Consider the following 26,092-nt stretch of genomic DNA (forward strand, 5'->3'; position numbering starts at 1 on the left):
AAGTCCATTTTATAAATAAATAACCAATAATAATAATAATAAAGATTCGGTGGCTTGTTATGATCACATAGAAAGTGGTAGACCTGGGATTTGGATAGGGGGCAGCCTGCTCGCATTACCCGTGCGCTCCCCCAGAAGTCTCCCCGCGGGCTGGGAAGGAGGGAGCAGGGAGCCAGGCAGGCCCGCATCCCTTCGAGGGGCTCTGAGTCTTGTCTCCTTGATCCCAGAGTTTCCCACGACTCAGATGCTCTGCCTGAGCCGCTGAAGGGACCTGGGGCTCTCTGGTGGCTCTCTCCGGCAGTCCCCCGCTGGCCCCCGCCTGCCACCTGCGTGCCCCGGCCTCCGCAGGCCCTAGGCGGGAGGAGCCCTGAGCCCTGCCTTTTCATCTCTGAGTTGGCAGCTTGCAGGATGGTGTGGGACACCTAGCAGCTGCTAGAACTACCTGCTGAGAGGACGCATGCATGAATGGATGCCTGAGGAGAGGAAGAGAGGGGAAGAGAGAATGGGAAGGAGGAGGAGATTAAAGGAGGGGAAGAGACGGAAGCAGAGGTGCGGGGTCTGGGGTACAGAGGGGAAAAGGCTCCGCCCCCTGGTTTGACCTCATCCCGGCCTCCCTGGAGCTGGCGGGGCCTCTCAGCTGCTCCCCACCCCTTCCCTCCAACGGGAGAGGGGCTTAGCCTGAGCCCTGCCCATCCCCCAAGTATTCCTCAAAAAGTCTTTAACCCTTAGAAGAAGAACAGCCCCATCTCTCTTCTGCAAAATGAATGTTATTCGGGCAAAAGAGGGAAGAAGGAAAATTGAAGTGGAAAAACCTTTGATTTGGAAATTCAGCTGACTGCCCTCATTTGGAATAAAAGCTCCTTTGGGCCCTGGCTGTGGGGCAGGCGGGCAGAGCCAACCGTAACACTGGACGCCTGGTTCCTGGCGGAGGCCCGGGACATTGCACAGGAGCCGCCTGAGTGGGGTGAACTTGACGTCCAGAAGACAGTGATGGGACTCGTCCCTGGGGGCTGAGTCCCCAACCCCTTCTCATCTCCAGCAAGACAGCGGTTGGCCATCCGGATGCATCAGGCAGAGTGCTGACCGAGGCCAGCGACTGGGTCTGCCGCGCATCCTTAGCACCTACCTTGGTGCTTGACCCATGGACGGTGCCCAAAACATGCCAGCAGCAGGGTGAGAGTAGCTCTTGTCCCAAGGGGTTGGCAGGAGCCCCAGCCCCCACCCTCAGGTTGCTCCCAGCCCAATGGTGGAGACAGAACAGATATAAAGCAAACAGACATGTGATCCAAAAGTTGAGTACCAAGTCAAACACAAATAGTATAAACCACAGGTTTACTTTCAGAGCGGCACAGGGGACTGGATGGCTTGGAACCAGACAAGGTTAACCAAGAGAACCTCCTCCGAGCCATCCGAAGTGGGCCTTTGACCGTGCAGATGGAAAGCATTTGGCTGAAACAAACAGGATAAGTACCAACGTGGGGAGGGACGCTTGAGAGGAAAACTGAGAGCAGGGAGCACAGGAGGCTGATGGGGCGGCGTGGGGAGGCCCCCATGGGAAGCCTGGATCCCGGAGGAGGCCGGCCGTGGCAGAGAGGGCCGGCTGACCTCTGACAGGTGCATGTGCGTGAGTGGGGCTGGAGTGTACGCTGGCTCGCTCGTAGGAAACAGCAAGGCATAATTTACATGCCTGAAGTAATCTACCAGATTCTCTTCTCTGAAGCCTTGGTTGTGATTACCAGGGGTGATGGGTGGAGGCTTAGACTTGCCAAATCCCAGAGACCAAATCGATTTCCAGAAGAAAGGGCACAGAGATGAAGGAGGCAAGCAGGAAAACAGACGAGGAGCTCAGAGGGGTGGGATGGTAAAGGGAGGAGCAGGTCAGGCCAGGAGAGGTCTTTTTTGTTTTGTCTATTTTGTTTTGCAAGAAAAGAGGGAGATTGGAGCATCTATTGAGAGAAGACAGAGGAAAGTATAGAGAGGCTCATAAAAAAAAGTTGACTGGTGGTGTGTGCAAGGTTTTCAGTAAAGACTTGTACAGACTTCCTTTTACAATGTGAAGGCTTCTGGAGCTGGCCTATGGTCCCGTCCAATGCGACCCTCTTTGGAGGGAAGGGGAAACAACGAGGCTCTGTTTTGTTCTGGCTGCATATTCCTAGCAGACAGTGTTCCTTACCCAATATCGATTCTCTCCTTCCTTACTAACAAAACCACAATCTGTTGCCCAGACACAATACCACATTTCCCAGCCTCCCTTGCAGCTAGAAGCAGCCACGTGGTATAGCTCTGAACAATGAGGCTTCTGCAGAAGCTGCTGGAGGGTTTGGGGGAAAGTCTGGATTTCCTCATAGAGACCAACCCCTTCCTTTTTGTCATTTTCTTCTGTCGTCTTCCTGCATCCACGTGATCAGGAGGCAGCCGTGAGGAAGAAAGTCATGATGACGGCGCCTGCCTGGCAGCCTGCTTCCCTGCTACATGAAATTAAAAAGCAGCTCCCATAAAGTGGGTCTCTTTCCATCAGCAGGGTCAGGAGCTGGGAGGCCCAGCAGGGGTTCTGTGGCTGGATGGAGGGCAGAGGATGGGGGGCAAAGCGCAGCAGCTGCTGCTATTCCCAGACCACGTGGGGACCCCCATGCCCCCCACTCCAGGCTGTAACCCTTCGTTTTCACATTAATTTTCTCTGGGGTTGGAGAAAAGACAAAGGAGAGCAGCCAGGGCCAGATCTCCTGGTGGCTGGTGGCTTCCAGTCTGGTCATGTGTCCTGCTAAAATGCCAGATCCCTAACCCCCCAGACCTAGACACTTGCCCACTGATTCTTGCCCCACCCCCAGCCATTTGCCAAATTCACGTTTCTAGGCAACCTTGGGTATATCAGACTCGGTCAGGAGGTCTGAACTCCCTGGGCTCTGGTCACTAAGTGGCCATGGGCTATAGTTAGGTAAGTCACGCCTGCTCTACACCTCAGTTTTCCTCATCAGGAAGAGGAAAGGGGTGCTCTGCCTGTTAGTGGTTCCCAGAGACCGATTTATGAAGACTTCACTGGTCTGTGGTAATAGAGTGATAATGGCTCTCATTTCCTGGGTGTTCCCTCTGCGCTAAGTGTTTCTACATATTAACTCATTCAGAGGATTCCAGTGTGTACTGTTATCACCACCTTCACTTAGTAGATGGTAAGACCAAGGCACAGAGAAGTAAAGAGACTTTTCTGAGGTTCTTCAGATCATAAGTGGTAGAACCTGAATTTAAACTCAGGTGTTCTGGCCCCAGAGTTCATGTGATAAATCACTACATTGCAGCTGCTTGTGTGTTAAGGAAACACTAAGGAGGATAATGATACATGTATGTGCATATTGACGTATGTGCATGCATTCGCTCATGTACTTAAAAAATTTGTGTATATGTATATATACATATGTAAGTATGAGCATTAATATTTAAAATATATTTGTGGAGTGTAACAATGAAGCAAAACTGAAGGAACAAAACAGCAACAGACTTACAGAGTCCAAGAAGGGACTAAAGGTTACCAAATGGGAGGGGAGGGGAAGGGTGGGTGGGGAGGGAGGGAGAAGGGGATTGAGGGGTATCATGATTAGTACACATGGTGTGGGGGGGTCACGGGGAAGACAGTGTAGCACAGAGAAGACAGGTAGTGACTGTGGCATCTTACTACACTGATGGACAGTGACTGCAATGGGGCATGGGGGGGACTCGATAATATGGGTAAATGAGGTAACCACAATGTTTTTCATGTGAAACCTTCATAAGAGTGTATATCAATGATACCTTAATAAAAAATATATTTAAAATATAACATATTTTACTATTATAAACTAATCAATCATATATTGGTTTAACACTGACATTCAAGGACTGGAATATATTCTTCATGTTAAGAGTGACAGAATAAGTCTTTCATATTTTTTATGTTACAGTGTCTTTTTCTGAAATGACAGAAAGTGAGTATCTTTTTATTGAAGTATAATTGATATACAATATCCTATCAGTTTCAGGTATACATTATAGTGATGCTGTATTTTTATTATGAAATGATTTCTGCAAGTCCAGTTACTATCTGTCACCATACAAAGTTATAATATTGTTGACTATGGTCCCTATGCTGTACATTACATCCCCGTGATTTATTTTAAAACTAGAAGCTTGTACCTCTTAAGCCCTTCATGTGTTTTGACCACCCCTAAGCCATCCCTACTCTGGAATAGAACAGTTTGTTTCCTGTATTTCTGAGACTGTTTCTGTTTTGTTTATTTGTTTGTTTTGCTTTTTAGATTAAACATAGAAGCAAAATCATATGAAATTTGTCTTTTTCTGTTTGACTTATTTCACTTGGCATAATATGCTCAAGGTCCATCCATGATGTTGCAAGTGGTAAGGTTTTCAATCTTCTTTATGGTTGAGTAATATTCTATTGAAAAGGTAAGTATTTTATTTGCTCCATTGGCAAAATAAAAACCAACAACCTGTTAATTTTTTTTTGTTATTTCTCCCCACAAGTTGTAACAGGAAATTAAAAGTTGGGGAGCCCCTGGACCACAGAGACTCAAAGTCCTTTCTTCCTTAAACAGTCTTAAGATCAACCTCTAGAGGAGGTGATTTAGGCTACATGTCCTGGGAGATGTGCTCCCAGACACTGGTCCATGCCGCCTGGTGCCCTGTTCAACCTCACAGAAAGAGAGCAGCCTCCCGGTGGAGCCCGTTGGTAACGTGCCTGTTTAGGACTCTGCAAATGTTTTGACCTACAAAGAAGCGCTCCTTTCCTGTCCCAGCCCCAGCTTTGGCTCCAGATGCTCTGTACTTGTCAGCCTTTTGGGGTGGGCACCATAGAAAGAGTCTTCACTTACTCATTAACTGGGTGGAAATATTTGAGATCAGGTCTCAAACATAACCCCCCAATCCTTGCCAAATCCTGACTGTCAAAGAGGACAGAGCTGCAACCTGAGCACTAAGGGAGAGGAAGCAGAAGGCAGACTTCTGGATGATCTTGAGGTGATCTGTTCAAATCAATGCTTCTCCACTTCTGTGAATTCTGTTAAAGCCTAGAGCCGGTCAGAAACGGAGCAAGCAGTATTTGGGGCCGTCCGCTGGTGCTTTCTTTAAAACAAAGCTGGCAAACTCTTGTTTTGAAGCTAATTGAGAAAAACAATCCAGGGGAAAGGGAATTTGTGCAGCCTATAGACTGGCATTGTTCTTCTCTTACTAAAAGAGTTAGAGTCCCTTCTGAAGGAGGGCCATTTGCTAACGTCCAAAGAGCAGCAGGGGACACTCTTGCGAAGCATGGCGGTTACACTTTTGCTGGGGGGTCTACATGCCTGAGCCCTGCAAAAAAAGTTAGATTTGGTGGACTGGGCTCTGCCCCAAAACAAACTAAAACCAAACAGACAAGGTTAGTATTTATGCAAAGTGGCAGAGAAGGAAATCCCTTTTCTTTCTTTCTGTCACACGAACTCAGAAACAAAAGACGGATGAAGGCTACCAATCTGGCAGAAATCTAAGGAATTAGAGGATAAAGAATGAAAATAAACAAAAGGACATCAGTCTTCCAGTTCTTTAAACCAGATGTGACCCTGGGATTCGGTACAATGAGGAAGAAAAACAGCTGTTGCCTATGTCATGTGACAGCTCTGATGATATCACTCTTTCATCATCAAAAGGTTTTGACAACTTCAGCATTTCCAGTAAGATTAAAAATAGAGAAGAAGGGAGGGAGAGCTCGATGACAGCACTGATCTGATTCACTGGCTTTCAAAGACCCAGACTTACGGCCTGAACTGCTAATGGAATCTAGCTGTTAAAAATGATTCTCTCTGAAGATGGGATTTTAAGAGATGTTGGAGTTGGCAAAGTTGCTCTCTTTAGAAAGATGTTTGCAGCTGTGGTGGTCCATTAGAACAGCAAGAAAAAGAACAAAAGCAAAAAAGCTTTACTGGCAAGGGCCCTTATTAAATCCATAACCTCACAGTTTCAAAGTAGCAACAATCCACTTGCAAATTAAAATTGAGAATTTGTATTTTCTGAGCCTCTTGTGGGATGGAGGTTTGGGGAGGGACTGTCTGCTTTTTATGGGTGAGTCCAAGGAAATGATTCCTGGTCCTGGCTAAGAGTCCCATAGTTTTGCCCACCAATTATTTCCCCCGACTGTGCCTTTAGCCTCTCCCACTATGGACTTTCTGCTCCAGCCTATAAACAGGGAACAGAAAGAGCTGTCACGCATTCTACATGCTCAGATGACCCCATCTAGCCACAGCTTTCTGTTGGCCTGGGCCCTTCCAGCGATGGCCCCAGCGTCTTCTCTTCCCAGCCTTGTTACCCAGGAGAGAGGTCCATATGCCACCTGTTAGGACTGTCACATAAAATACACGATGCCCAGTTAAATTTGAATTTCAGATAAACAGTGAATAAATGGGACATACTTGTTTTTTAAAAAATTATTTTTAAATTTTAAATTTTAAAAATTGTTTTTAAGTCAGATGCTTCAGATTTCACTGGGCATCCGTATGTTCCTTTGCTAAGTCCAGCAGTCTCACTGACCTTATATTCCTCCTCACTTTCCGTTTGCTGCGCAGTCCATGGAAACCTGGTTTCTGCCTCTTTGCTCCACCCATGCTGCTCTCCCCAATTCCCCAGGGACCTCCCATTAGAGAATTTCCCAGAAACACCTTCCCCCAAATTGTGAGGGAACCGACAGGCCCAAGAAATGACTCGGGCAAGTCCAGCTTGGTGAGAGATTGGCTTTTACTAAGGGGTTACCTACAGAGTGGTGGGCAGCGTTCAGGCACTGTCCTGCCGAAGCCGCCCCCTGCCCATCAGGGCGCAGCAAAGGGAACTGACTACATGCAGGGGAGCAGCTCAGCTCGGAACCTCTCCCTCTTGAGTTCTGAAGGCCACGGTGAACACCCTTGCACCCTGTGTCGCCGGCCTGCACGTTGAGTCAGGGGGAGGGATCCCCTGTCGCTTGGAATGCAGCCCAGCAGTTTCTCCTTTAAAATGGCCACTTTATCAAACTGGCTTCGCTGTAGTCAGGCTCCAGGGGGTCATCTACACTGCCCCTCCTGATGATCCAACCCGAAGGGGGCGTTGCCAGGCCTGCGAGCAGGCCCCACCCACGCATCAAGCCATCACTGTTGGTGTCCCCTTTCCATGGGGAAGCTGTCCTCTCTCTTAGCTTCCATGAGGCTTCACACTTGATCTTCCCCATATTTTGCTGACGGCCTTTCTCTGCCCTCTTCATTTGCTCCCCTTTCGAGGCCACCCCTGATGTGTTCGGTGCCCCAGGGTCTGGCCTTTGGCCTCAGCACTCCATGCACGGGGCTGCGCTTGCTGCCGTCATGTTTCCCTCTCTGCTCAGCTCCCAGGCCTCGGCGGCCCTGAGCAGCCCTTGCCTCCTCGTCCATCATCCTGGCTGCGGGGCACCAGGGTCCAGCTCGCAGAGAAGCCTTCCTGCCCTAGGCCGCCACGGAGAAGGGCTCAGCTGTCAGAGAAGAGGCGGTTTCTGAAGGGGGCAGAGCGCTGGGCTCTCCAGGGCTGAGCGGCTGTGAATCACGGACGTCACGTCCCGGGCAGCCCCCGCTCTGGACGGAGAGGGTGTCCCGCCTTCCTCCCCTGAGGCGGCCTCTCTGCTCTGGCATCCCTTCGGCATGCATTTATTTGACATTAGGTGCATTCCTGCTTTGCTTTTTAGTTTTGTTTTTTCATGATTATTATTTCTACACTGCCCCCCATCTGATTGGGGGCCCCCTGGGCCCTCCTCCATCAGACTGTGTCCTGCTGGAGTGCCCCGACCACCAGTGCCCCAGAGGAATGTTTAGCAGAGGGCGCGACTGTGTGGCTGTAATGACAGAGCTGGGAAGGAGGAGGAGTTTTGAGGGAAGAACCTGGAGATTATGAGGGAGAGGATGTGCTCAGCCCGTGGCAATCCGGCGCCCCTACCCAAAACCCCACCAACTGTTCTTAGGTCGCCGGTCCTCCCAATTGCCGGACCCAATAACATTTTTCAGTATTCACCCCAGTTTGCACTTCTCTTTATTGCACTGAATCCTGTTCACTCTCCCCTGCTGTTTTTTTTTTTCTTTTTAAAATAATTTTATTGGATAGCTGATGGCAGTGCTTCTCAGTCATGCTGTCTTGGGGTCATGTCTAGTGGGGATGAAATAACCAGTAACATGGCAAGCGGCTATAAAAGTTTAAACACGAATAAAGTGAGAAAGGTGATATAGAGTCTCTTCCATAAAGTGACGTTTGAGCAGAGACCCAAATGAAGAGAGAGGACGCCCCAGGGGCAGCTGGGGAAACAGGGCTCCAGAAAGAAGAACGAGGAAATGCAAGTGAACAAGGAGGGGTGTGCAAGGGGCCCAGGGTGGGCGGGGCGGCAGGAGGACTGCTCAGCGGTGGCCCCGTGAGATACGCTCTGCTGGGGAACTTGGCCGCGGCTGAGCGCAGAGCGTGCTGGCGGCGATGGCGCACCACGATCGGACTGCACGGTGCAGACGACAGCGTTTGCTGATGGATCATGTATGAAAAGTCACCAAAGGAAAGACTAACTCCAGCCTTTTGCCCTGAATACTTGGTAGGGGGAAGACGCCACTTATGGAGAAGGTGAAAGCTACACAGCACCCAGATTTGGGGGGAAGATCAAGTTTAAACTGAGACTTGAGTTTACAATACCTACTGGAGATGCAGTGGGGATGTAGTCTAAGTAGGCAGTCGGCAGAGGAGGTCAATACAGGACAGGGCTGGAGATGGGGACAGAAATTTGAAAACCATCACCATGTAAATGGTATTCACAGCCATGGGCACGGATCACCTCAGGAGTAGGTGTGGCTGGAAAAGAGGTCAGAAAGAGAGGAACTAGCAAAAGAGACTGAGAGGAGCTTCCAGAGAGGCAGGAGGAGAGTGATTTCCCGAAGGCCGGGGAAAGGGGTCCAGGACAGAGGCATGACCGGTATGTCCAGCTGGGAGCCTCCGTCAGGGATGAGGCGTGGCCGTGGGGGATGCTGGTGACCTTGACAAGAAGCATTTCAAGGGGAATGATGAAGCCAAAGCCTGACCAGACAGGATTCAAGAGGGAGAAGATGGGAGAGCAGCCTGATGGCTCCTCCTGGAAGTTCGGCTGTCAAGAGCAGGGCAAAGGGTAGGACGGAACAGGAAGGTGGGAAATGTGGGATCAACGGAGAGGCTTTTTGTTCTGTTTTCTAAGCGGGAGATATGAAAGCATTTTGGGCAACTTTAAGATCACTTCAATGACAGCATCACACTCATCTACCCAGGTAGGCCCTTCTGGGCAGAAAGGACACAGAGGTCTCCTGTGCTGCGCATGGGACCTGATCCCCCCACAGAGCCATCCCCAGGAACGGCATCCGGCAAGAGGGCCACAGTGTAGCAATGCTGGGTTTAGGTATTAATGTATTAGCATTTTGTCACATCTACTTCTGCAAATATGTAATGCATCATCTTAAAATTTTTTTCTAAGTACTTGGGGTTGTAGACAAACCAGCAAAAAAGATAGTAAAGACTTCCATTTCTTTACCTGGGAGAAATGAAAGCATGTGTCCACACAAAGACTTGAATGTGGATATTTACAGTAGTGTTATTTGTAATAGCCCCGTGGTAGGCTGAAAACAATGTCTCCCCAAGATGTCTATGCCTTAATGCTAAGCATTTGTGCATGTTGTCCTATGTGGTAAAAGGGACTTTGCTGGTGTGATTGACTTAAGGCACTTGAGATGGAGAGAGTCTCCTGAGTTTTCTGGGTGAATCCAATGTATCACAGGGGTTCTTATAAGAGGGAAATAGGAGGCCTCAATGTCAGGAGATGCAACCACAGAAGCAAGACATTTGAGTAAAGCAGCCACAAACCAAGTCATGCTGGTCGCCTCTAAAAGCTGGAAGAGGCAGGGAGCAGGTTCCCCCCTGGAGCCTTCAGAGGAACCAGCGCTGCCGACACTTTAATTTTAACCCTTCAAGAGTCTTTTTGGACATCTAACTCCCAGTAAAAGAATAAGTCTGTGTTGTTTTAGACCTCTAAGTTTATGGTAATTTGTTACAGCATAAACAAGAAAACTAGTACACGCTCCCGACTGGAAACAACCAAACTATGCGGCAAGAAGTGAAGATACAAAGAAACGTAAATGTGAAATATCCAAATAATGGAATACTACTCAGCAATTAAAAGGAACTATTAATACATGCAAAGCCAAGAATGAATCTCTCAGTTATTATCTTGAGTCAAAGAAATTGAAAAAAAAAAGAAGAGTACTATAGGATTCCACTTACATAAACTCCTAGAAAATTAAACTTAAACTAGAATGGCAGAAATGAGACAAGTGGTTGCCTGGAGATGGAGTCAGAGAAGGATGGGATGGATTGCCAAGGGGTACAAGAAAACTTTGGAGAGTGTATTAGTTTTTAGTTTTTTATTGCTGCATAACAGATTATCGCAACTTTAGTGGCTTAAAACAACACATGTATTAACTCACATGGGTCAGGAATCCAGGCATGGCTGAGCTGGGTCCCCTGCTGCAAGGTCTGTCACTAGGCTACAGTCTCATCGCAAGGCTGGACTGGGGAAAGGTCTGCTCCTAGTTGTTCCAGGTTCAGTTCCTTGGGGGTTGCTGGACTGAGGGCCTGAGTTCCTTACACCAGTGCCTGGAGGCTCTGAGCAGTTCTTTGCCATGTGGGCCTCTCCATAGGGCAGCCCACAGCCCGGCAGCTCACTTCATCAGAGCCAGCAAGGAAGAAAGTTTGCTAGCAAGGTGGGAATCACAGTCGCAGGTGACATCATCATAAAAGTGACATCATCTTTGCTGCATTCTATTGGTTAGAAAAAAGTCACAGTTCCTGCCCACACAAGGGGTTTATCTGAGTCTGTTCAGGCAGGTATAACAAAACACCATGGACTGGAGGGCTTATAAACAACAGACGTATATTTCTCACAGTTCTAGAAACTGGGAAGCCCAGGATCATAGCTCCAGCAGATTCAATGTGGGGCCTGGTGAGGACTCACTTCTTGGTTGGCAGCTGGTGCCTTCTCACTGTGTCCTCACATGGTACAAGGGGCAGGCTAAGTCTCTGGGGTCTCTTTTATAACAGCACTAATCTCATTTGTGAGGGCTTAACCACATCTCAAAGCCTCCTAATACCATCACATTGGGCCTTAAGATGTGAACATATGAATTTTGGGAGGACAGAAATATTTGGACCTTAGCAGGGGTATGATAGCGAATGGCAGGCACAATCAGGGGCCATCTCCAAGCCTGTCCACCACAGGTCTGTTCCTTTACTTGATTGCACTGATGACTTTATGGATATATACATCTGTTAAAATTCATCAAATTGTACATGTTAAAAATGTGCAGTTTTCTAAGACAGGCATAGTCGCAGGGGGGCCATCAGGTGAGAAATTGGGGATCAACAGTGGTGAGGCTTAGAACCTCACCACCCCTGTTTTGAGAGAAATCTTCTGCATCCGTGGATGTTTTAATGCCCTTGTCTAGCTTGGATTAACACATAGTCTACAGGCACACACCCGATCATCTACAATTGCTCTCTTACAACACTAAACTATGTTTTCTACCTTTGTCTTGCATCTACCTACCACTTCAGCATTTTATTAAAAATAAAAATAATAATAATAATAAAGGGAGAAATGTGGGATCCACATATAAATCAAGTATAAAAATCAAACGAATATTCATATTTAACCTGATTGTTTATAGTTCATGATGCGTGATCAAAACCGAAAGTTTCTGTGATGACTGCCCTTGTACTGTTCACCATGTAAGAACTTATTCACTATGTAAGAATTCGTTCACCATGTAAGAGCTTGTTCGTTATGCTTCAGAAGATTGGAGACTGACGAGAATTAGGCTTGAGATGGATTAATGATTGTGCATTGAGCATTGACTCCCCTATACAGAATTTTATTGTTGTTAACAACCATTTGATCAATAAATATGAGATGCCCTCTCAAAAAAAAAATGTGCAGTTTTGCACATCAAATATGTCTCAGTAAAGGTGTAAAAAGCTAGCAAACAAACTTGACAAGCCGATTATAAAATTATTATGGCAAAGCGAAGAGCCAAATTAAGCCCGGATAGGAGGAAGCAAGTCTTGCCCTAACAGATACAAGGGCTCGTTTTCAAAACTACTATAATTAAGACAGTGTGGTATTTATACAGGGAGAGGCAGGCAGTCCAGTAGAGCAGATGAATGAACCGAGAAACAGACCCAACATGTGAAAACTTGATAAACAACAGAGATGGCATTCTGAATCAGCAGGGAGAAAAGGTGGGCTTCTAAATAAATGACACAGAGACAACTGGGCATCCATATGGAAAAAAATAAAATTAGTTATTTACTTCATAACAGTCACAAAAATAAATTTCAGGTGGAGTAGATATCTAGATGTTTCAAGAGCAAAACTTTAACACTTTTAAAAGAAAATATAGCTATATGTTTATGCCTTATGTACAGGGAAGACATATTTAAAGAACACATGGAAAATGTACATCATAGAAGAGTAATCAATTTGATTGCCTGAAAACTGTAATCTCTGTACAGCAAAAATACCACCTACTAGATAAAAAAAAACAAGCTATACAAGAGGAGAAATGATTTATAACATGTAAGTGAACAAAGGATTATTACCCATATTATATTTTTAAAAATTCCTCAGAATCAGTAAGAAAATTATGAACCAAGTAGACAAATGATTGAACAGATAATTCACCAAAGAGAAAACCCAAAATTATGTATATTTGTGAAAACACTCTCAACTTCACTAGTAATCAGGGACATGCAAGTTAGGAAATTAATAAGAGTAATTATGCCCATCAGACTGGAAAATGTTTAAGCCTGACAATATTAGAGACTGGCAAGGAAGTGAATAACTGGGGAGTCATTCACCCCTACTTGGAATGCAAACTGGTAAAGCCATTTTGGGAAAACAATTTGGCAGAGTTGAAGATGCACATAGTTTATTCCATTGCTAGGTACACATTCTAAAGAAACTTGGTCAATTTAGTAAAAAGACAAAAAGGTTTATCTCAGCAATGCTTTTAATAGTGAAAAATCGTAAACAACCTAAAAGTCCATCAACAGAAACATGGATAAACTGTGGTATATGCATCAATATACTATACAGCAATGTCAACAATGTACTCAAGCTATACAGTGCGATATGGATAAACCTCAAAATCATGTGGAGAGAAGAAAAGAAATTTTCAAGATAATACATTAAGTATAAAATTTGTAAAATTTCAAATTTATAATATTTGTAAAATTGCACAATAATAGTAAATGTATAATGAAAGGTAAATACATGCATAGGAATAACACCAATGGCTGTGGTGTTCTCTCTGGGAAACACTAGGGAGGGAATACGAAATCAGAGACAGTTCACTGCGGAGCTGAACTGCATCTGACGACTTTTGTTTGCAGCATGGGGCATTGTGCGGAGGTTAGCAGCACAGACTCTAGGACTGATTTGTCCAGGGCCTGTTTCCATCCCTTGCAAGCTGTGTGACCTCAGGCAAGTTACTAAACCTCTCTGTACCTCTATTGCCTCCCCTATGATGTCATAGAGGAGATTATATACAACCTCTTACAGAGACTGTGAGTATTATCTGGGTTCCTGTTCAGGGTTTAGACCAATGCCTTAGCACCTAGGAAGCACCATGAGCATTAGTCTTATTGTATCTTAAAAAGAAAAGTTGGAGTAACTATGTAAAGATTTTTAGAAGCAGCCTCACTCCTTCCCCTTCCTGAACAATCCTCTCCTGAAGCCGTGCGGTGAGGCAGAGCAAGGCAGGCATCCATTAGAGCACAGTGACCTGGCATGACGAGTTGGAGCCCAGCAGAGTGACTGGGGAACACGGACGTGGGCAGTCAGCACCCAGGCAGGTAAGAAGGGTATTCGTATGGGAACAGCCCCAGGAGGGGTTAGGGTCCAAGGGGACGGGTGTCCATCCAAACAGGGACAGTAGATTTCACATAAAAGGGCAGCTTGCCCCGGGAAATCGGAGGCCATGCACAGCAACCAGAGGTCCACACACAAGGACTGCAGATGGATATCAAGCCTGAGCAGCAGGGAGAGGGCGTCAGGAGGGGCAGGGTCCGCAACAGGGAAGGGGAACTGGTTATTTACACGAGGAACTGATCGAATGAGAAAGTATTTTAATTACAGTGAGAGTCAGGCTTCTCTGTTGGAAAAGGGAGGTAAAGTACTAAAGGGAGGAAAGTAGACTTGACCCTGTGGTAAAGGATTAGAAATGAGGGCGCTGGTGAACACACAGGTGTGCCCTAGCTCTGTCCTCGAGGGGCCTGGGAAGGGCAAACCCCAGGAGCAACGAGCAGGCCTGGCACCCGGATCTCAGCGTCCGAACACCACTGTGCACTGCGAGGCACCAGGGCCCTTTGAAGACACAGCCCGAGGCTGGGCAGAGAAAGCCCAAGAAGAGCCCAGAACACCATGTGCCACAGGCAAGGAAGGACTCACAGAGTGATGGGGACGCTGCAAAAGACTCAAGCCCTCTGGAAGGGCTTGTACCAGTCAAATCAGAGACTGTTCGAACATTAAAATGCATGTAAGTAACAGAGTGTAACCCGCCCAAGAGCAGGTGAATCCGTGAGTCAGCAAACTGCAGACTGTGCGCCAAGCCCAGCCCGCTGTCTGTTTTTGGACAGCGCACAAGACAAGAATCGTTTCACCAAGAGAACGTTTGCAATCAATTCGATAATAGGGAACACTGCCTTTGAACCCCAATTAAGTCTAATCTCTCCCCCGCCCCCTACCACCAAAAGAGAATCCTATTCTCATTAGGAGAACTGCATTACGAAAAAATTGTAATTACTCAGTCTAATTTTATTGCTGATTTCATCAGTGAAAATTTTGTGGAAAATTTTCCCCTTTCTTATTGTAAAAGTACCTCCATATTAACCTCAGTTTTGCCTCTTGGCCTGCAAAGCCTAAAATATTCACTATCTGGCCCTTTACGCCAGGAGTTTGCTGACTGCTGGTCCACACTACTATAAAGAAATGAATAAACTTAATGTTTGAGGAATGGTATATCCAAACAGTTCCAAAATACTACCCACAAAATACTTTTCAGTTACAAAGGGAGGATGAGAAAGTCAGAGAAGGCTAGCATTCGCCAAGCTAAGTGACAGCGGCACAGCCTCGTCAGTATCTGGCCACACTGAGATTGGGCGCCCCCTGTAGGCTGCAATGAGAACGCAGATGGCTGCAGGTACAGTCCTGCCAAGGACGCATAACCTAAATCCAGTCAGGAGGAAATAAACCATCCCACAATGGGGGACATCTACGAGAGAACTGGCCTGTGACCGTCACAAGTCTCAAGGTCATGAAAGTCAAGGAAAAGACTGAGGAACAGGTCCACAGGGAAGAGACTAAAGAGACAGGCAAGCACGTGCAACCCGATTCCAGACTGGATGCTTTTACTATAAAGGAGATGCTTGGGACATACGGCAGACCACTGATGGGACCTGGGGGTTAAAAGGTGGTAATATGCCAACGTCAGTTTCCTGAAGTCCTCCGCCGTTTGCAATATGGGGGAGAATATCCTCATTTGTAGGAAACAAGAAACTAAACATTAAAATTTCCAGGGTGTTGGGGCATCAGCTGGCAATTTCCTTGCAGCAGTTCAGGGGAAAAGTTTTGTACTGCACGTGCAACTTCTCTCTAGGTTTGAGATTCTCTCAAGACCAAAAAAAATGAAAGGCTTTGGTGAGGTTAGAAAGTTCTGTATTCTTGCTGCCCCAGACTCCCTCAAATCTGGGGATGCGTGGATCTGGCCAATGAAGGAGCAGAAGCAGGCAGGGATTCATCAGGAGCCTGTGTTTCCCCCACACAGATTCTACCCCTGCCTCCTTCCTCCTGCCCAGAACACGGGTGCAGCACCCAGAGACAGAGCATCCTAGATTTTGCCACACTGCAGTGACAAGTGTGAAAACAAAAGCTGATATACCAAAGATGCCAGAGAAGGTGACCCAAAGCACGAGGAAATGTCTGTTGCCGAAGGGACGACGCATCTTGTCAGGAGGCTCTGAGGTGCCTGTAGAGCAGCTCAGAGAATGGGAGGCAGGTGCCCCGCTGTCCCATGGCATCATGGCAGCGCCTCTTCCTACTGGTGCTATTTCCTTTACCCACCCCCCTGCCTGGCTATAGTAAAAATGAACCACAAAACTAAATATCAAATTCAAAAACAGAGGAAGAGAAGAAAGCTAAAATAAAAAAAAACTTGAAGCCAGGACTAGAAATGCGAAACAAAGAAAACAACCTTAAGAATAATTATTTTTAGAACTAGGTATTTAAGAACCTTTTAAAATAAAAATAATGAATATTTTACCAGGAGACAAAGTAAAATCACCTATGAAAAGTACACAGCATGAATAAGTAAAGGCGAATAAAAGCGAAGACCTTCAAGGAACAAAAACACAACGGGGGAAGATAATAAAAGGATCAATTTGCCTTGGTGAATAAACAGGAACGGAAGGCTAGATGCAGGCAAGCCATTCACATGCCTCAAATGCTTTCCCACCTAGGAGAAGAATAAAAAAGGCAAACATTGCTCAAGAACCCAGAATCAGAGGCAATGCCCCCAAAAAGAGGAAGAAAACTTAAAAAGTAGAAAAGGGTCTGAGGAATGAGCAGCGTTTTTCCGGCCTGCAAGAAGAAACTAAAGCCTCAAAGAAAAACTAAAAAAGAAATTATAATATCTGCTTTAGCTCAGAAAGGGAAAGTGCATCTGAGGAATGCCTCCTGGGAGGAGAACTTGGGGAGAACTATGTTCTCAGACTTTACCATCTTCTGGAAGTTCCTACTCCGGCTCTTAGATGTCATTTAAACATAGTGGTTTCCTATAATTGGGAAATATTAGACAAAGAGGTTCCAACCAGTCCTGGTGGTGCCCTGAGAAGCTGCCGTCCTGCTCCTGGCTTCAGGCGTTAGCCCCTGTGTTTGACGGCTCCCCGGTGGCCCCCTGGCCTGGCTCTGGAGGGCAGGGTTGAATGACATGAAGTTGGGGTTTGGGGAGCAGTCGTACTGGGAAGTATTTGATGAGAAGTGAATCTGGTTTGGGAGGGTTGTCTGGCAGGGCTTTTGAAGGCAAAGAGAAGAGGCTTATTCAGGGAGCCTCCTGCAGTGGGGTCCCATGCACACAGGAAGCCAGGGAAGGACAAATGGCCAGGTGTCAGCAGAAACGGAAACTGGAAGGTGTCCCCGGCCCTTGGCGCTAGTGCTCCACCAGGAACGTGATTGCCATGGGCTCAATGTCTGGGCCGCCCTTCCCCCTGGTTCACATGTTGAAATCCCAACCCATAAGGTGATGCTATTGGGGGGCGGGGCCTCTGGGAGGTGATTAGGTCCTGAGGGCAGAGGTCCCACAAATAGGATCAGTGCCCTTATAAAAGAGACCCCAGAGGGCCCCCTCCCATCTCCAGCGCAGCAAGAGGACGCTCATCTATGAGGGTGGGCTCTCGCCAGACACCGGATCTGCCAGCGCTGCGGTTCTGGACTTCCCACCTTCCAGAAGGGTTAGAAATGACGCAGTCGGTCTCTGGTTTCCTTTGAGACCCCCTGAATAGACTCAGACTGTGATTCTACACTTTCTATCCATACTACTCTCACTTTGTATTGTTTTTTCTTCCTTCACAACTTGATCTAATGCTTCATCACATGGGCCGAGTTATAGACATGGAACATACACCAAGATGCTCAAATACAACTCTCGATGATCCCTTAGTTTTGACTGAGACCCAAAGAGTCAACACAGATCAATAGGTGCAAAGCAACTCCACATGCCAGAGTAAAGGGGCCAATGCATCTCTGCAGGGCTCGCAAGGGAGATAATGTACAAACCCATTTTGTAACCTGAGCACATCCCCCACCTCAAGGGTGACATTGAAGTTGGAGGAGAGGGAGACAGACAGAAACAGAGAAAGAGGATTTCTTTTTTTTGTTTGTTTTTTTTTTTTGGAGAAAAGTTGCAGGACTGCTGTGGAGGGGAAGAGAAGTCTGCCCCTCAAACCAAGTGATTAGGGCATTTAGAGACCACTTGGAGCATGTGATAGACATAATAGCCTGGTGCTGGACCCATGTGGATAAAGGTACTACAGGCAAGAGGCTGGCTGGCGAGTGGCTTGGCATAGCGAGCAGAGAGAATCTGTGCGGGCAGTGGCTACACTCTCATGATGGTACAGCCAAAATGCTGAGCCTGGAATAGGGACGCCTGGCCATGCAGACTGCTTGGAGGAAACGTGGGACCCCAGCAGGACTCTGTGTGTGTGGACCAAAGGATACCCTGGAGCTGAGGGAGGGTGGTCAGCAGGCAGTCTGTATCAAGGCAACTGCCCTCAGCGTTCGACAGAGGCATCGCCAAGGAACGCATGTGAGATCCAGGAAAAGGAAGTCAGTGGGAAACACCCACCAGAAAACACCAGCACTATGCCACGCGGCTCCAGTCGGGTAAGACCTCCCGTCTCCTACACCCCCTCCCTCTCTCCGAGCAACAGCCCCAGGAGGCAAGGGGCAGCTGGCAAGGGAGGAGACGAGAGTGAGGCGGGCGGTGAAACAGAGCGAGCCCCCCACCGTCCCTCCTGCCCCTGCAGCTTCTGGCCTGAGGCAGACAAGGACTGTAGGAGAAGTTTCACCGTTGTAAGAAACGTGGTTTTCATCCATTTGACAGGAAATAATTGCTGTTTCTGGGATACAGAGGGTAACTGCAGGACCAGAGGTCTTGAGTAGGCAGGAGGCAACGGCAGTGACCTGATTTCAGGGCTGGGCCCACGTGGAGGCCTCGCGACCAGGGCTGCACTGAGCCTCAGTCCGGAGGGCTCCTCTGGGGTTCTGGGAGGACGACCACACAGCCGGGGTTTCCTCAGCCCACGTTTGCTTGCTTGGGTGCAGAACGGAGCATCGGGTCACTGAAGGTCAGGGTGTTGGTGGGTAAGTATGTCAGAGGAAGACAAGGACATGCGTGAGACGCAAGCACCCTGAGGGCCAGAGAATCCACCCCTGCTGGGAGTGAAGTGAAGACACGAGTGGGATGAGAGACACCAGATTTCAGGGCCAGTGCAACAAAGAGCCTGGTGAGTGTGCAGAACTGTAGGATGGATTATGTCTGTAGGCAGCCCTCACCGACCCTAAAATGGAAGGCACGAATCTGTTAACACCTCCACCCCCTCTTCTCCACCCTGTAAACCCTTCCGAGCTTCCCACTGTGTGTGCATGCCCTCCAGTCCCTGGGAGGAATCTCTCCGCAAACCGCTGCAGCTGTCCATCTACTTCAGTTCTTGGCCCTGCAATCCCACTAGCAGGACTTTTCTCCCCTAGTTTCACTTTTTCCTCTGGGTCTGTGCGCTGTGAGTAAAGCTCAGTGATTTTTCAGAAGCCCAGAGGCCGGGGCAGATGTGTGGCACTTTCACCCCTGGCCCACCAGGGGCATAAAGTATTCTCTCTCACGCTCAAACGTTTTCCACAGGCAGCCTTGGTATCCTGTAGTAGCCTCCCAACTCCTTCAGGTGAGGCCCAGGGAATAAGGCAGACAGCCAAGGGCCTCCGGGCCCCTCCAGCTGTGGTGGCAAAGACCTGAGACCCAGAGGATGCCAGGGAACCCCAGCCAGAGACCTGCCCTCAGAGCAAAATGGGCTCAAGACAGTAAAACCAGAAGTTGAATTCTCTTGACTATGTAAACCGAAGTACAAATGATGGGGAGCTTCCTGAGCAAGGGGTGTCCTGCTAACCTGTGTGTGAGGCTGTTCTGTCAAGTACACGTGGTGAGTAGAAGCAAAACAAGAAACAAAATGGACAAAAAAACGCACGGTGTTTCTCAACTGTTCTCTCCCAAGCAAGTGCCTCCTCTGCCTTCGGAAGACAATCTCCTGGAGGAAATGGAATCCTCTCTAAACCTCCCTTGGTGATGTGGACTTGGCTTCTAACAGGAGTGATTTGAATACCAATGTATTTTTTGCTCTAACTCTAAGTAGAGGACGGATTCCAGCAGCGGTGCTCCAAGCCAGCCCACGCTGGCTCACAAGCACGGACCAACTTTCTGGAATTTGATGAGCTGGTTGTTAAAGGTATACATATTTGAAATTAAATGATATAAGCTGACAACTGTAGCACATTAAAAGCGAAAATAACAAATACTGAAAACATCACTTGCTAATTATTCTGTTGCACTTTATTATTACCTGTGCTCTTGAGTTAGGTAAATCTAATGTGTCGATACAGCAGAAACATCGTAAAATGGAGTGCTGCCGTCCATCTCTTCCGAACTCTGTGCTCAGTGACTTCACTTTCCCTCCAAGTAGGCCATGGAAATCAGCAGTTCCTACCCATCAGCACGCGCCCCCACCACCACACTTCCCAGGGAGCCAGCCCTTCAACAGGTGCCAGCACACCGCTGGACTCCAGGGACCCGAGGGAGCTCAGGTCGAGCGACCAGACCATTGCCCCACGGAGAAGCCTGCCATTCTCCCTGCCCATCCCTACACCGCCCTCGGTGCAAGGGGTTGGGGGCAATACTGCATTTCCTTACTTCAAGGGCAGCTGGGCCAGATGGTCTCCCACAGGCAGCAGTGCTGAGGAGCTGGCTGGGGAAATATTTTCCCAACTCTGCCTGGTTTCCTTTCGAACAGGAACAAAGCTGGTTCTAAGGAATGCAGCCTGTAGGTAAGTAAATAGGGCAGCTGTGATGTGAGTTCCAGCTGAAATAAGGAAAACTCCCGAGTCTGGCTGGTATAAAAAGAAAGCTTATAGATTCAGATTTTCCTCCCTTCCTGCCCTCCCATGTCTCTCCTACAACAGGACACAGTCTGTGCTTGCAAGGCACCCCCCTACCCCAGGGACATAACTGGCACCTGGCTGTTCCATGGCTCTTGCACTGAATAAACTTGCTGTTTTCTAGACACTTGTTTCCAGTGGTAGCTATTTATTTCTCTTTTCAGAGTGGACATTGCTTAGCCTCCTTGGGACTCTTTCAAGAGCCCACATGCAAGGATCTGCTACTCTGAGTTGGAACAACCCTCCAGCCCCAATTCCATTCAAAGCCCAGTCTTTTCTCTTGAGGGCCAAGGACAGGAGGAGGAGCCGGAAACCTAGAAGGTTCGGGAATTCAGCTAGATTTCTGGTGCCCCCTGAAAATATGCAATGTTTTCTCCTCCCCCAAACCTGATGGCAAACGAGTCACACTACAGATGCCCTGCGCACACGCACGCCATGTTAGCCCATGCCAGTGACACAGCAGAAATGCACGACTTCCTAGTTTCTATCTGCTCCTCTGTAAGAACTGGGGGTAGTACAGCCAGCTCCGTGAACCCGAATGCTTTCAGGCCTGTGTGTGTGCATGTGTCTGCATATGTGTGCATGTGTGTAGACAGGCACCTGTGAATGCCATTCTGTAGATGTTTGTGTACTGGAACACGTACAGACTCGCATGTGTGTAGCCATGTGCTCCTCTGCCTTTTCACAGGTAGATGTCTTTGCGTGTGTGCAGGAGTGAGCCCAGCGAGGTTCACAAAGCTGTTCGAAATGCTTGGAGAACATCGTCACCTTCTAAAAATAAAAGATCTGAAACATTTTGAAGAAAGGATTTAAAAAAAAAACCTAAAGCATATTTCTTTTTTAAGACTCCCTATGTTCTCCTTATGTGTAATGGAAAAATACCAAATATTTGCATTTTTCTGTCATGATAAGGATTGTTGGTTTCATCCAGAGACAGGATTTCATTGTTTAGTTTAAGCTAAAAGTTCTTTGGAGGGAAGGTTGTGAGAAGGATGAGAGGCTGTGGCCCTGGAGGGGCAGGATGGACACCACACGCGTCCCGTACTTCTCTCCAGCTGCTGCCACCCACCTCCAGAGCATCGTGGCCCTCTTCCCACTGTTCATAGGAAAGGAGCTCATCTCTGGTGTGGCTCCATTCGGCACATGGGCAACGGGCCAGGGGGCCATGCCCTCCTTCCCTCTGAGGACAAGGAGACACAAAGAAGACGGGAGATTCTGTTCTAGCAGAAGGAAGTCGGAGCCGGGGGAAATGTCTCTGCTTCCTTATGGACCATGAGATACACAAGGACTTCTTAAGGTGTTCGTGAGGTCTTTTCCAGGTGATTCATAGCTCTCTGAGCTGAATTAGAAGGTGGACCATGGAGAGGCAGCCCATTGGCAGGATGGCCTCAGGAAGTTTTAGAAGGATAAGGACTTACGTTCATTGGACATTGGTTATGATAGCATGGATGGAGGGCTTTGCATGTATTAACTCATTATTCTGAACACAACCAAGTAAGAATAATGACTACCCTTATTTCATATGCAAGGAAAATGACACATGAACAGACGAAGGTCACAGAGTTAATGATGGATTACGTGGTGGCCCCATGATTGGCACCCAGTGGTCTGCTCTAGAATCTGTGCTGTCAGTCATCAGGTGACCCTCCTCCTGCCAACTCAGCCCCAGGGCTGTGTCACTTCAGAGAGGTCAGTGCCCCTTCTCACTGCTCACATACAGAGGGTTACGGCTACAGCGGGTAGACATCAAGGGTTCCAACCTGCTGGGAGGACTTCAGATGTGTGTGCTCATTCCATGAAAACCCAGAGTTGGACAGGATCCTTAGGAAGACCCTGTCCTCACAGGCCTGCCGTTGGAGTGCTGGAACAGCCCCACTTGTCACGGTCACCAGCAGTTCTCACTCACGATGTCATTCAACATGTGAGAACATTTTGCCCTTGAAGTTGTAAAGTGTATCTTAAGTGAAAGCCTGCCATGTCCACAGACCTCCAAGGAAAATTGCCCTGCCCGCAGCCCCTGTAATTTTATGATTCTTCTGTCTCCTGGAATACAGTGGACTGGGGCGAAGGCGACTGGGTGGCAGCCGGCTCACAGCACGGCCAGCTGCAGCTAACGAGGTAAACGGACACACTCGGATGGTTGCTTGCAGGGACCTGAGCTGGGAACTCCTGGGAGGAGGAGGTAGTTCACAGTGGGAGCTGAGGGGGAAAGATTATGATGTACAGAGAGAAGCAGGACCATTTTGGTCCAGGGCAAGATGCGGTCATGAAGGAGCAGAGCGTGGGAATGAACAGAGGCTATAACGAAAAGCAGACAGACAGACAGACAGACACATACACACACACAGAGCAGGTGGCTGAATCCCAAGGGTCCTCTGGTGTCAGAACCACAACCATATATGCCCTAAATAAGTCAGTGAGTGAGCACCTTGCCTCCTCAAGGCTCAGGTAGAATATCAAAGTCTGCAAACTATTTATGGTTGTTTATACTATGTCAAAATTCAAACAGAATCAAGCTTGTCCCATTGTAAGTCTTTTGTTGATTTGTGTTCCAAAATACCATTTTGGGTGGGGGAAAAGTTAGTAAAGGTCAGCAAATTTCACAGAACATGAGATCTATCTTGTCTGTGCCTGTAGTGACTCCATCTCACATACATTAATCACTGTAACAATTTCAGATCATCATCGTGGTTTACTTCCCTGAAGAACTGTTTAAGACCAAAATACAGGGTGTCATGCACGTGAATGCCATCATCAGAACGCGCAATGTGTGGACATGGGAAAATGAATGAGAACCACAGGTGGATATTCTTACAGCCATTTCACAGTCAAACTGGGACTCAAAATGTTAAGTTCCCTACCCAAGATCAGGCAGCTAGAACATGTCAGAGAGAGGGCACGAGATTAGATCTTGGCTTCATATTCCACCCGTTTGACGGACTAGAAATTCTGAAGGTCGTGAATGGAAAGCATGACCTAAAGGTGAAGGTTGCCCAGAGGACAAATGCTGGCAGCAGGGCTGTGCCCTCAGGAGACTAAGACTTGGCCAGCAGCAAAGTAGGGGAACTAACCCCAAGGCTCTCAAGTTAGGACCCACTAGGGGATAAAGCAGACCCTGGTCAGGAGCACCCCTAGCTTCCAGCAGAAGCAAATGCAAATTCTTATTGAGGAAAACAGGTTTCTTTAACTCTTCAGGTTTTTCAGAAATTAAAAATCAACCAAATTTGAGCTCACAATCAAAGTTCACCAAACACATCACAAAGAAATCACCACACAGATGCAGCCCCCTGACTCCCCCCAAGGGCTTCAGGTATTGACGTGATCAGATACACAATACAAAGCCATGATATAGGAAATCTTTAAAGAAATTTGAAAATGGAGTAACAAATATGAGCAAGGAGCTAGACATAACCAGAAATGCCCAGGCGTATTTGAGAAAGAACCAAATAGACATTTCATGGGTGAAAGAAATAACGATTCCACTTTAACACACCCTAAAAAGAGAGAATAATGTAGAAGAGAAATCCAAAGTGTAAATACAGAACAGCAAACAGGCAGAAATATGAAGAGATAGTAAGCAAAAATGGAGGCTAGAAGGAGAAAATGGAACAAAAATCTAATCAGAATCCCAGGAAAGAAGAGAGAGAATGAAGAGAATTTTCCGGAACTGAGGAAAGGCATGACTCCATAGAGGAATGCAACATACACCAAGCAGAATGAACAAAACTAAACTCATACCTAGACAAGTTCCAAGGAAAATGAAGATTATTGACAGAGTCAAAAGGAAGATCTTACGATCAGTGAGAGAGCAAAGAGGAACCACCTGCAAGGAATGACCTTCACGCGCATCGCAGGCTTCCCGACAGCAAAAATGGAAGCCAGCAATAGTGGGGTCACACTGAGAGAGCTCTCAGCTCGCGGTGGCGTAGCCAGGAATGTGATCACCCCTGAGAGAGGGTGAAATAAAGACATTTCCGTGACTCTGGGGCTCCGGATCTCCTGCTTTTTTCTCTGTATTCCATAACTGCTGCTGATTCTCAGCCAGTTCTAGATGTGACACTGCACTGCACCAATCCCCTTCAGGGACCGGGTTCTTGGTTCCTCTATTTCCTCCAGTCTCAACGCTACTTCTTAAGGTCCGAGCACATCTACGAAGAAGACATGCCCTTGGCTTGTTTCTGAGGAGCTCCAGGGCCTAAACCCTGGGAAGCATTCCTTCGTGCAAGGCCCTGAAGCCATTACACCGCCCTGCTGTGCCCCGTGGTGGCGGCAGCTGAGAGGGGGGCTCCGGCTAAGCCGAGGCAGGGCAGCCGAGGAGCAGACCGGGAAGGCCCCCGAGCCCCTTCTAGAAGCCTGCCAGGCCTCCTCAGAGGCCACAGCTTAGTAAGCCCTGCACCTCTAAATACTGTCTTCTTAGCCTGAACAGAACCTGCAGGCGCAGCAAGAGTCAGCCTGCGGGCCGGCTGGGTTTTGCCTTCTGTCGGTCAGAAATACTTCGTCGTCCACTCGGCTCAATTTCGCTTTGGATCAGCACTAAGGCAGCTTTTAATTCACGTTTTCTCCCCCTCGAAGTTCACCGGACTTTCCCCCTCTGCGAAGCCACCCGAGCAGGTGACTGATTCCTTGACATCTGCAGGTACGAGCATGAAAGGCAGCCGCCTCGTCCCAGCCAACGCTGGAACCGATTTACGCTGTTTCTCTCTAGGGCTGGCATTTCTTGAAGGTCTTCCCTGGCCTGCCTCCATAAAAGAGTCCCGGTCCTCCTCTTGGCAGAAAATGGGAAGAAGTAGGAGAGAAATAAGGGGGATGGGGGGGGGATGGTACTCAAAATGAAGAGGGTGCGGAGAGGAGAAAGGAGGTGGTGGGTCAGGAGATGCGGACAGGCAGCGAAGGGCTGCTGTGCCTCCCCAGCATCTGCAGCTCAGCCTGACGGGTGTGCGCTCCCCCTCTTCCCCTCCCCTCCCCTGCTCTGGGCTGGCACATGCCTCTGCCCTGTTCCCACCCTAGTACTCCCAGGTCCTCCTCTCCCTCTTCCTGGACCCTGCACAAGAAAGGGCTGCCCTCCTGTGACCTAGGTCGCTGCATCCCGCCTCCATCCTCCCCCAAGGCTCCTCAGGCTTGAGCCCAGGAAGTCCTGTCACTCCTTGTGTAAACTAAGAGCACACTAACTGCCTTAACAAATAAACCTACATATGCATACGACTCAAGTATGACAGAAATTTATTTTCTGCTCATATAAGATCCAAATGGGTCGTCTGACTGGCAAGCAGTGGCTGA

The 26,092-nt window shown here is 48.0% G+C and overlaps 2 long non-coding RNA genes across 2 annotated transcripts in view; one reads left to right on the top strand and one right to left on the bottom strand.

The window, feature by feature from the left end:
* LOC108409946 (uncharacterized) overlaps nt 1-26,092 on the bottom strand; it is a 117,091-nt gene that overhangs the window by 18,315 nt on the left and 72,684 nt on the right. The gene's annotated exons all lie outside the window — the stretch shown is intronic.
* On the top strand, nt 17,762-21,484 carry LOC118971838 (uncharacterized). Its single transcript, XR_005060517.2, has 3 exons — nt 17,762-18,496; nt 18,938-19,119; nt 19,512-21,484. It is a non-coding gene; the product is annotated as an uncharacterized lncRNA (long non-coding RNA).

The sequence above is a fragment of the Manis javanica genome, chromosome 11 (assembly GCF_040802235.1).
Source record: "Manis javanica isolate MJ-LG chromosome 11, MJ_LKY, whole genome shotgun sequence".
NCBI lineage: Eukaryota > Metazoa > Chordata > Mammalia > Pholidota > Manidae > Manis > Manis javanica.